The sequence below is a fragment of the Equus caballus genome, chromosome 8, assembly GCF_041296265.1.
Source record: "Equus caballus isolate H_3958 breed thoroughbred chromosome 8, TB-T2T, whole genome shotgun sequence".
NCBI classification, from domain to species: domain Eukaryota; kingdom Metazoa; phylum Chordata; class Mammalia; order Perissodactyla; family Equidae; genus Equus; species Equus caballus.
Window position 1 is genome coordinate 50,749,688 of NC_091691.1, and position 9,128 is coordinate 50,758,815.

The 9,128-nt window shown below is 32.8% G+C and overlaps 1 non-coding gene across 1 annotated transcript; it reads right to left on the minus strand.

Moving 5' to 3' along the window:
* Nucleotides 1-8,768: 8,768 nt before the first annotated feature.
* Nucleotides 8,769-8,850, minus strand: TRNAL-UAG (transfer RNA leucine (anticodon UAG)). The gene has a single exon. It is a non-coding gene; the product is annotated as a tRNA-Leu (tRNA).
* Between the last annotated feature and the right edge of the window lie 278 nt (nucleotides 8,851-9,128).

Below are 9,128 nucleotides of genomic sequence, written 5' to 3' on the forward strand. Positions count from 1 at the left end.
TGCAAAAATTCTCCCAATCTAGTAGGAAATATAAATACTAAAGACTGTTGCATTCTTTCAATTTTTTGCTTCAGTTAAATTAATATAACTAAAGCCAAAGACCTCCTGGCATATCCCCCACCTCAGTCCTTCCTACCGATGACTGCAGTAGTCCTGCGGTCATATTAAATTCCTGCATTTGACCAAGAAGAATGTCCATATGGTTTGACAAAAATCATAGTCCCAGTAAAATAACGACACTTGGCTTGAAAATGACAGAGCTCCCAGTTTTCTGGCATGGGTACATTCACCCCAGTAGCTCAGAGAACACCATTCACAAGTCGTGTTTCAACAGGTTACTAATTTATATAATATTTTTGGTTTGGGGTTAAATTTGTTGAATTTCCCACTCTACAGCCTCTCCAGTTTTAATTAACTTTTTACTTATTTCCAGAAAATAATGCTTAATTTTAGCTTTATTCAGAATAAAATTATCTAAAACTGAAGCGAATCAGGTTCATCTTCACTCATAGGGTTTAAGAATGATGTTCTTGGTTTTAATCATCTATGACCCAAACACCAAGGAGTTATATTATGGTGTACTTCTTTCTTCAGCCAAGAATAAAGTGACTACCATTAATTAGGACCCTTAGATCTTAGTAGATGTGGCTCTCAAAAGGACACCGATGGTAACATCAGTTTTTTAGTTAGATTGGCATACATAATTTTTGGTACAGTTAGTGTTGTCTAGCCTTTTCCCTACTCTCAGTGATCCATGAAGTCAAGTATTTTTATAGTCTGCAATGAATAAGACTATAAATTTAATAAAATTAGTTAGAAGGATAAAAAGTCACCTGACATTTCGACAGTCCTCTCTTGACATTGTAACATACCCAGGAGTTCTCACTACTTTACACATTTGTACCTCTGTGAATGATACGATAACTTCAGAAGGCAGAACTTTGTTCACACTTTGTCTTATTTACTCTCTTGCTATTATAAATTCTTCCTCCTCTGTATACCTGAAAATTAATCAAAATGACCCATTTTAAAACATTACTTTCTTCTTTCCTAAGCCTTGAAAATAAAGTATTATTATTGTTAATGTATATTACAATACAGTTTCAGCTGAGGTTGATTTTTGACTATGAATTAATTATTAAATATATTATTATTGTAATTCTATAATTACTGATTAATAAGATCTTTTTGACTGTCCTTGCCTGTCACAGTAATAAAATGTTATCAGGCTTTGGCACTGTAAACTACAGCTGTAGTTACACGATAGTTTTTATTGCTCTCACCATCTTCACTATCCTGAATATCCCACCCTGCTAATAGAAACATTAAATTTACACTCCCATTCATATTTTGCCAGAAGCACCTAACATACTTAATTAAATTATATCCAATTCCAATCACCTGAAGTATGTTATAGTAAAGGTTGGTGCTCCACCAATAGCCCCTTGAGCTTTACGCAAAGGTCTTTCAACTGCTGGTGCTCTTAGTTGAAAGAGAAGTGCTCTCTTCTGCATTCCAGAGTACCCCAGAAGTGCCGGAAAATTTAAACTTCCCCCACGACCCAGGAACAAGCCTCAACAATACTTGATAGGGGTAGGTGTGTACCTGCCTCATGGATAGAGAGACAATCTGAGGCACATGTTATACACTGAATCCCAGAGGTCTCCAAAAGGATTAAGGTCCAGCTACCAACCACCATACTAGCTTAATAATGTACCTATTACTGACCACCTCATTTTCTTGGTTCACTTCCCCAGTCCTCTACACCAGTCTTGGGATTATCTCCCAAATAAATGCTTTCATTTAAATTTTTGTCAAAGATCAATTCTGGAAAACCCAAACTCACCTCAATGGAGAGAGTCTATACACATGGCAATTGTTGCTAACATTTGTCAGCAAGATGAGAGGATATACCCTGCCATAAATCTTTCATTAAAAATAAAATTTCAAAAGATTCATCTGCGGTGCCAATTCAAACTGCCATAAGTTTTCCACAGAGAACTTGTGCTGAAACTCACAATGTCTAGACTTTGTATTGATTTAGTGTAGTGGGAAAAATCAGGCAATCAATCACTGAGTTAGTTGATAAATTTCGGAAAAACAACGTACCTGGGAAACCTAAGAAGACACACTGTAAGAATAAAGAGGGGGTCCAGTATCTAGCAATGGATCTCAATTTGAAAATCTGGATCTACCAATTAATCTTGAAGATTTTAGCTGCTACAAGTTCCAAAAGTGACAATGTCTTTATCTTTTCTTACACACTAATTTTATAGCTTTACTGTATGTAGAAATTTTTCTCACAATCGTTTTCCCTAAAAAATTTTATAGACATTACATCATCTTAATCTGAACATATATATCTATTTATCTATATGCATATGTGTATATAAACATCTTTTTAACAGAGAAATATGATGCCCCAATTTTTATACTTCCATGGTAAATAAGCTATTTATTTCTGTCTGTATTCCTGGTGTTTTTTTAATCCTGAAGGATGGATGGATGGTAAAAATGTCAATCAGTGAATATATTGTAATTATTTTAGCTTTATATTTGAGGAGTGCTTCAGTGTGAAAACTTAAGTTACTTAGAATTTTCTTGCATAACTTATTTGACCATTACTTCCTTGTATCACATCATTGATCTTTTCATTATCTTCTCTTTATATTATGAATATACATTTTAGACCTCTTGTTCTTTCTACATGTACATAAAAATTTTATGTATGTATACAAAAAAATTTATTTGTATATATGTTTTCGTTCTCTGTTCTTCAAGTCTTTTATCCTTTCATTCATGACTTCATGTCTTCATCATTTTCTTCTGACTTCCTAGAGGAGTAATCAACCCCATCTTGAAAATCACTGATTTGGTTTTCTGGTGTCACTTAAAGACCTCTGACTTAGTTCTGTGCTGTCTCTTCCCCAACCCCAGAGAGAAAATGCAGGGCAAGGGAAGGGAATCAATTGTGGGGAAACAGACAGTCTGTTCAAACAGGGGCTCTTAACCCTAGGGTTGTCCATGGGTAGAGATCAGGGATGTCCATGAACTTGGACGGGAAAAAAAAATTACCTCTAATGAAATTTAGCCATCTTTCCGTAGTTTACAACTGGAATAGAGTTAGCAGTGCCTGTGAATTTTTTTAAAAGTAGAAAGTATAGCTATTTTAATCTCAAATGGCAGTTGTTAACATATATCTCAAAAGATCGTTTATGCTTTCACTATTTTGAAATTATGGAATTTATCAACTCTGCACATTAATGCAATTCTAATCAACATGTCAGAAAGGTTGCTTGTGGAACTTGAAAATCGATGCTGAAATTCATATAGAATAATGAGGGCCAAGAGTAGTCATAAATGTTTTGAATAAGAAAAATAAGGAGTATAAATATCAAGTTATCATTAAGGTATAGCAATTTCAAGACAAAACAATGTGATATTGATGCATAGAGAACAGAGGAGAAAAGAGAGACGGGACCCAGGTCCACACATCTATCAGCGTTTAGTAACAGCCAGCACAGAGTAGCAAGAGAAAGTAAAATTATTCAGACATGGTTTTAGAACATTTGGGTCCACATATGGGGAAAAAATAGTACTCTTACCCTAGTATAAGGAAGTATAAATTCCAGATAGATTAACAGTTTACATAGAAAAAGCAAAACTTTAAAAGTTGGAATCTCAAGGTTGAAAACTCCCTAAACAAGACACAAAATAGAAAAGAGTGCACAAGAAGAATGATGATTTTTTTGCTACATTGGAATTAAATGACAAAAGATTCACAGACAAAGTTTAATTATAAGACATTGAATGGGAAGAGGTATTTTCAAACTATGGAAGCACAAAAAGGTTATTACCAGCAATAAAGATATTTCATAATATTTTATAAGAAAATAAGAAAAAAAAACAAATGAAAAAATGGCAGGCATTAAGCATGCAATTCATAGAAGTTGGTTAACTTCATTAGTAATCAGAGGATTGAAAATTAAAACAATAGTAAATATTATTTTACATCTATCATGTTGGAAAATGTTAAAAGCTTGACTAGACCAAAAATTGATAGGAATGTGGGAAACTACGACTTTTCATATACTACTATAGGGAGAGTAAGCTCCCCCAAATACTTTGGAGAAATGATGGCTACATGCAATAAAGCTGATGATGCTCATAACAAATGACCTGGTAGCTCTACTTCTGGAAATATACTATAGAGAAACTCTTAGACGATTGTACAACAGGTCATGTCAGTGATATTGATTAAGCCTTGGTTATCATAGCAAAAAATACAAATACAGTAAATATCTTCCCAGTAGAAAAATGAATAAACAAATTGTGGTGGAAATGTGTAATGAATTTCTTTACAACATTGAATACGAATGTGCCAGAGCCACATACATCAATAGGAGTAAACCTTAAAAGTATAATGTCAAGAAAACAAACAAATAGCTAAAGAATACATACAGATGATAACATTTATGTAAACTTCAAAAATATTAAAAATAATTTTACATATTATTTAAGGATACATACATATATTGAAAATATCACAATTATAAAAGTATAACACCAACCTCAGGACAAGGGAAATGGAAGAAAAGAAGAAATGGAAATAGGCTAGAAAGTGGCACTGCATGAGTTCCAATTTTATCAATAACATTTTACTATCTTAAAAAATCTGCAGTAAAATTATCTTTAAAAATAGCATTTGTTAAATATGGGTCATGAGCATATGGCTATTCATTATGTTATTCTCTATTTGTGTTTGTACATTTCAGATATTTTATAATTAGAAACAATTTCCTTACTCTGATGTTTACATTAATCTATTTAAACTGTAAAAAATTTCTCACAAATGACTGTGTTTTTCAGTGCTGGATATATGTAGCTATGTTTTTCTCTTTCAGAAAGATTTTGTTGGCTTTGTGGTGTTTATTTAATCAAATTGTCATCACCTTATTTTGTGGAAGTATTCCACTCAATTTTTTTTTTCCTTTTTGCTCTGAGAACTGGAAAAAGACAAGGATTGTGTTCATATTCTTACTCTAAGACACTTATTTTTAGCTTTTTTATTATTTTATGATACATTTCAGGTTAAAATATTTTCATGAGCTCTTACATAATTACAATGCCTTAAGATATTCAACCACTTTGGTAGGATAGGAATAAAGTGAATATTATCTATTCAAAAAAGTTTATGTGATTAACTCTATACATAGGAACCAAAGGATGTTTCCCCAAAAAAGTGAATAAATATCCTCACATTGTAGATAAAATGGCATCAGTATAGGAATGATATATCTGTGTATTACTATCTATAAAAGGAAAATTAAAATATAAAATAGATAATCGTACAATCTAAAGTCTCAATAACTTTCTTCGATTTCAATCCCTAATATAATTAGGTAATCATATTTTGTTCCTGAAGTTTTTATTGCAGATAATGAAGATTAAAAAATATAAATGTGTAACTATTTCTACAGGTGGCTACAAATATTGTAACCTCACTGCCTTACACATAATTAATACCTAAGAAATTAGCATTAGAATAAGAATTAGTATAGTATAAAAATAAACGAGCCATTTTTAGTGCTTATGATTAATTCCTGAATTAATTTATTGTTTACAATAAATCAGAGCAACTTTCTAGGCAAATTTGAATCCCAAGAATACAGTTGATGCATCTTAGCTCCTATTTTATACTCTCCATCCTGGGATTTGGACCAATTGGATACACTTCCAATATTGTGTTCTGTCAAGGTAACTATAATATCTCATGAAGAGGACACTTATTTTGCATCTTTCAACACACATCATATAGGAGAGCCTTTGTTCTCCACTGTCTCTGATGAATACAAGGCAAGAGTAGAAGTTTTCAAAAGTTATGCATAATTCCTTAGCCAATTAAACCTAACTGATATTTATAAAACACTCCCCCCAACAGCAGAATGTACATTATTTCCAAAAGCACATGACATACTCACAAATATAGACCATATTCTAGGCCATAAAAAATACTCCCAAAATTTAAAAGGCTTGGAATCATGTAGCATACACTCTGATCACAACGGTATTAAACGAGAAATCAGTAACAGAAAGATATCTAAAAAATCCCCAAATATTTGGAAATTAAAAGAACACTGTATCAGTTTCCTGAGGCTGCTATAACAAATTAACTCAAATTTACTAACTTAAAACAATAGAAATTTATTCTCTCACAGTTCTGGGGATTAGAAGTCTAAAATTAGTCTCACCGACACAAAATCAAGGTGCCAGCTCCTTCTGGAGGTTCTGAGGGAAATCTGTTCCCTGCTTCTTCCGGCTGCTGGTGGCTGCCTTGACTTGTGCTCACATCACTCCAATCCCTATCTCTTTGATGCGTTCCTCCTCCTCTACCTCTGTGTGTGTCTAATCTCCCTCTGCCGCTCTCTTATAAGGACACTTAATGTTAGATTTAGGGCCCTCCTGGAAAATCCAGGATAATCTCCCTGTGTTAAAATCCTTAACATACATCTGCAAAGGCCCTTTTTCCTTATATAGTAACATTTACAGGTTTCAGAGATTTGGACCTGATGTCTTAGGTTGGCCACCATTCAGCCTACCACAAATACATTTCTAGATAACTCATTGGTCAAAGTAATATCACAAGAAAAATAAGAAAATATTTTGAATTGAAAAGGATAAAGCTACAAAACTCCAAAAATTTTTAGATGCAGTTAAAGCAAGGTTTAGAAGGAAATTTAGAGCATTAAATGCTTATATTAGAAAAGAAAAGAAAGTTCAAATCAATGATCTGAACTTTGACTAAGAAACTTAGATAAAGAAGAGCAAATTAAAGCCCAAAGGAAAAGGAAATAATAAAAAGAGCAGAAAGCAATATAACTGGAATCAAAACAAACAAAAACAATGACACCAAAAGCTCTATAGACTGTTATAATTACCTTGATAGAACACAAAATTGCCATTGCATCCAATGCAATATGCCAAAATGAATGGTATAAAATAACAGCTAAGGTACATGAACTGTATTCTTTTTCAATTTTTGGAAAGAATGATAAAAATAATATTTCAGCCAAATTGATTAAAAAAACCCAAAAAATGAGACGCACAAATTACCAGTATCAAGAGTGAGAGAGTAATATCACTGCAGATCATACATGCATTAAAAGGACAATAATGGAGTAAATTTTCATTCTTTGACAATTAATTCAAGAATATACATGAAATGCATAAATTCCTTGAAAGACATAATATTCTATATCTATTAAATGAAAGAATTTGTAGTTAAAAACCTTTTGATAAAGAAACTTTTTGGCCCAGATGGCTTCGCTGGTGAATTATACCAATATTTCTTTTTCTTCAATTGTGGTAAGAACATTTCACATGAGATCTACTCTCTTAACAAGTTTTTAAACATACAATATGTTATCATTGAATCTAAGTACAGTGTTGTACAACAGATCAACATTAAAGGAAAAAACAATACGAATTCTACAAAAATTCTTCCAGAAAATAGAAATGTGTACATCCCAACTCATGTTATAAAGCCAGAATTACTCTAATAACAAAACCAGAAAAGAAATACAACAGGAAATAATACAAACAAATAGCCCTCAAAAACATACATGCAAAAATTCTTAATAAAATATTAGCTAATCAAATCTAGCAATGTATGACAAAAATATATATATACTGGGGCTGGCCTGGTGGTGCAGCAGTTAAGTTTGCATGTTTCACTTCAGCTACCTGCGGTTTGCCAGTTTGGATCCCAGGTGCAGACATGGCACCGCTTGTCAAGCCATGCTGTGGCAGGCATCCTACATATAAAGTAGAGGAAGATGGGCACAGATGTTAGCTCAGGGCCAGTCTTCCTCAGCAAAAAGAGGAGGATTGGCAGCAGATGTTAGTTCAGGACTAATCTTCCTCAAAAAAAAAAAAATATATATATATATATTCTGACCAAGCAGAGTTTGTCCCAGGAATATGAGTCTGATTCAACCAAAGTGACTTATCATGTCAACAAAAAAAATAATAAATAAAAACATATGATCAACTGAATAGATTCAGAAAATGCATTTGGCAGTATTCAACAAATATTCATGATACAAATTCTCAGGAAATGTGAATAAAAGATAATTTTCCCAAGTTGATAATGCAAGAGTTACAGCTGTCATATATAATAGTGAAAAATGAATGCTTTTCACATAAGATTGGGACCAAGTCAAAGATGTTTGCCCTCACTACTCTTATTCAACACCATCCTAGAGACCTGAGTCAGTGCAATAAGGTGAAAAGCAATAATAATATAGACATTTAGACATATAGTGGTTTAGATTGGCAACAAAGAAGTAAAACCATCTTAATTCACAGATTATATAATTGGCTATGTAGAAAATCTAAATAATCTAAACTAATGAAATACTTTACCACATTTACAGGATACAAAGTCAATGTGAAAAAATCAATTACTTTTCTTTAACAATGATCCATTGGAAATGAAATTTTAAAATACCATTTATAATAGCATTATAAAACATAAAATACTTAGGAATGAATTTAACAAATATATGTGGGATTGTGCACCAAAAGATCAAACATGATTAAAAGAAATTAAAAACCTAAGTAAATATAGAAATACATCATTTTTATGAATTGGAAGATTTAATATTTTTAAGGTGTCAGTTCTTTGTTTTAAAAAAAACTCTAGGCTGCCGAAGCACAGCGCTTGAGCTTAACCACTCAGCCACGGGACTGTCCCCAAAACTCTAATTTGGCAGCGGTGGGACTCAAACCCATGCCTCCAAAGAGACTGGAGCCTAAATCCAGTGCCTTACACCGCTCAGCCACGCTACCTGCTCAAGGTGTTGGTTCTTTAATATCAATTAATAGATCTGTTTCAATAATAATCAAAAACCCAGCAGGCTTTATTTTATTTTATTTTAAAGGACTTTATTCTTTTAGAGCAGTTTCAAGTTCACAGCAAAGATACAGAGATTTCCCATACACCCCTGACACCACATGTGCATAAGCTTCCCCATTATCAACATCCCCACAAGAGTGGTACATTTGTAACAATTGATGAACCTACACTGACACATCATGACCACCCAAAATGCATAGTTTACTTGGAA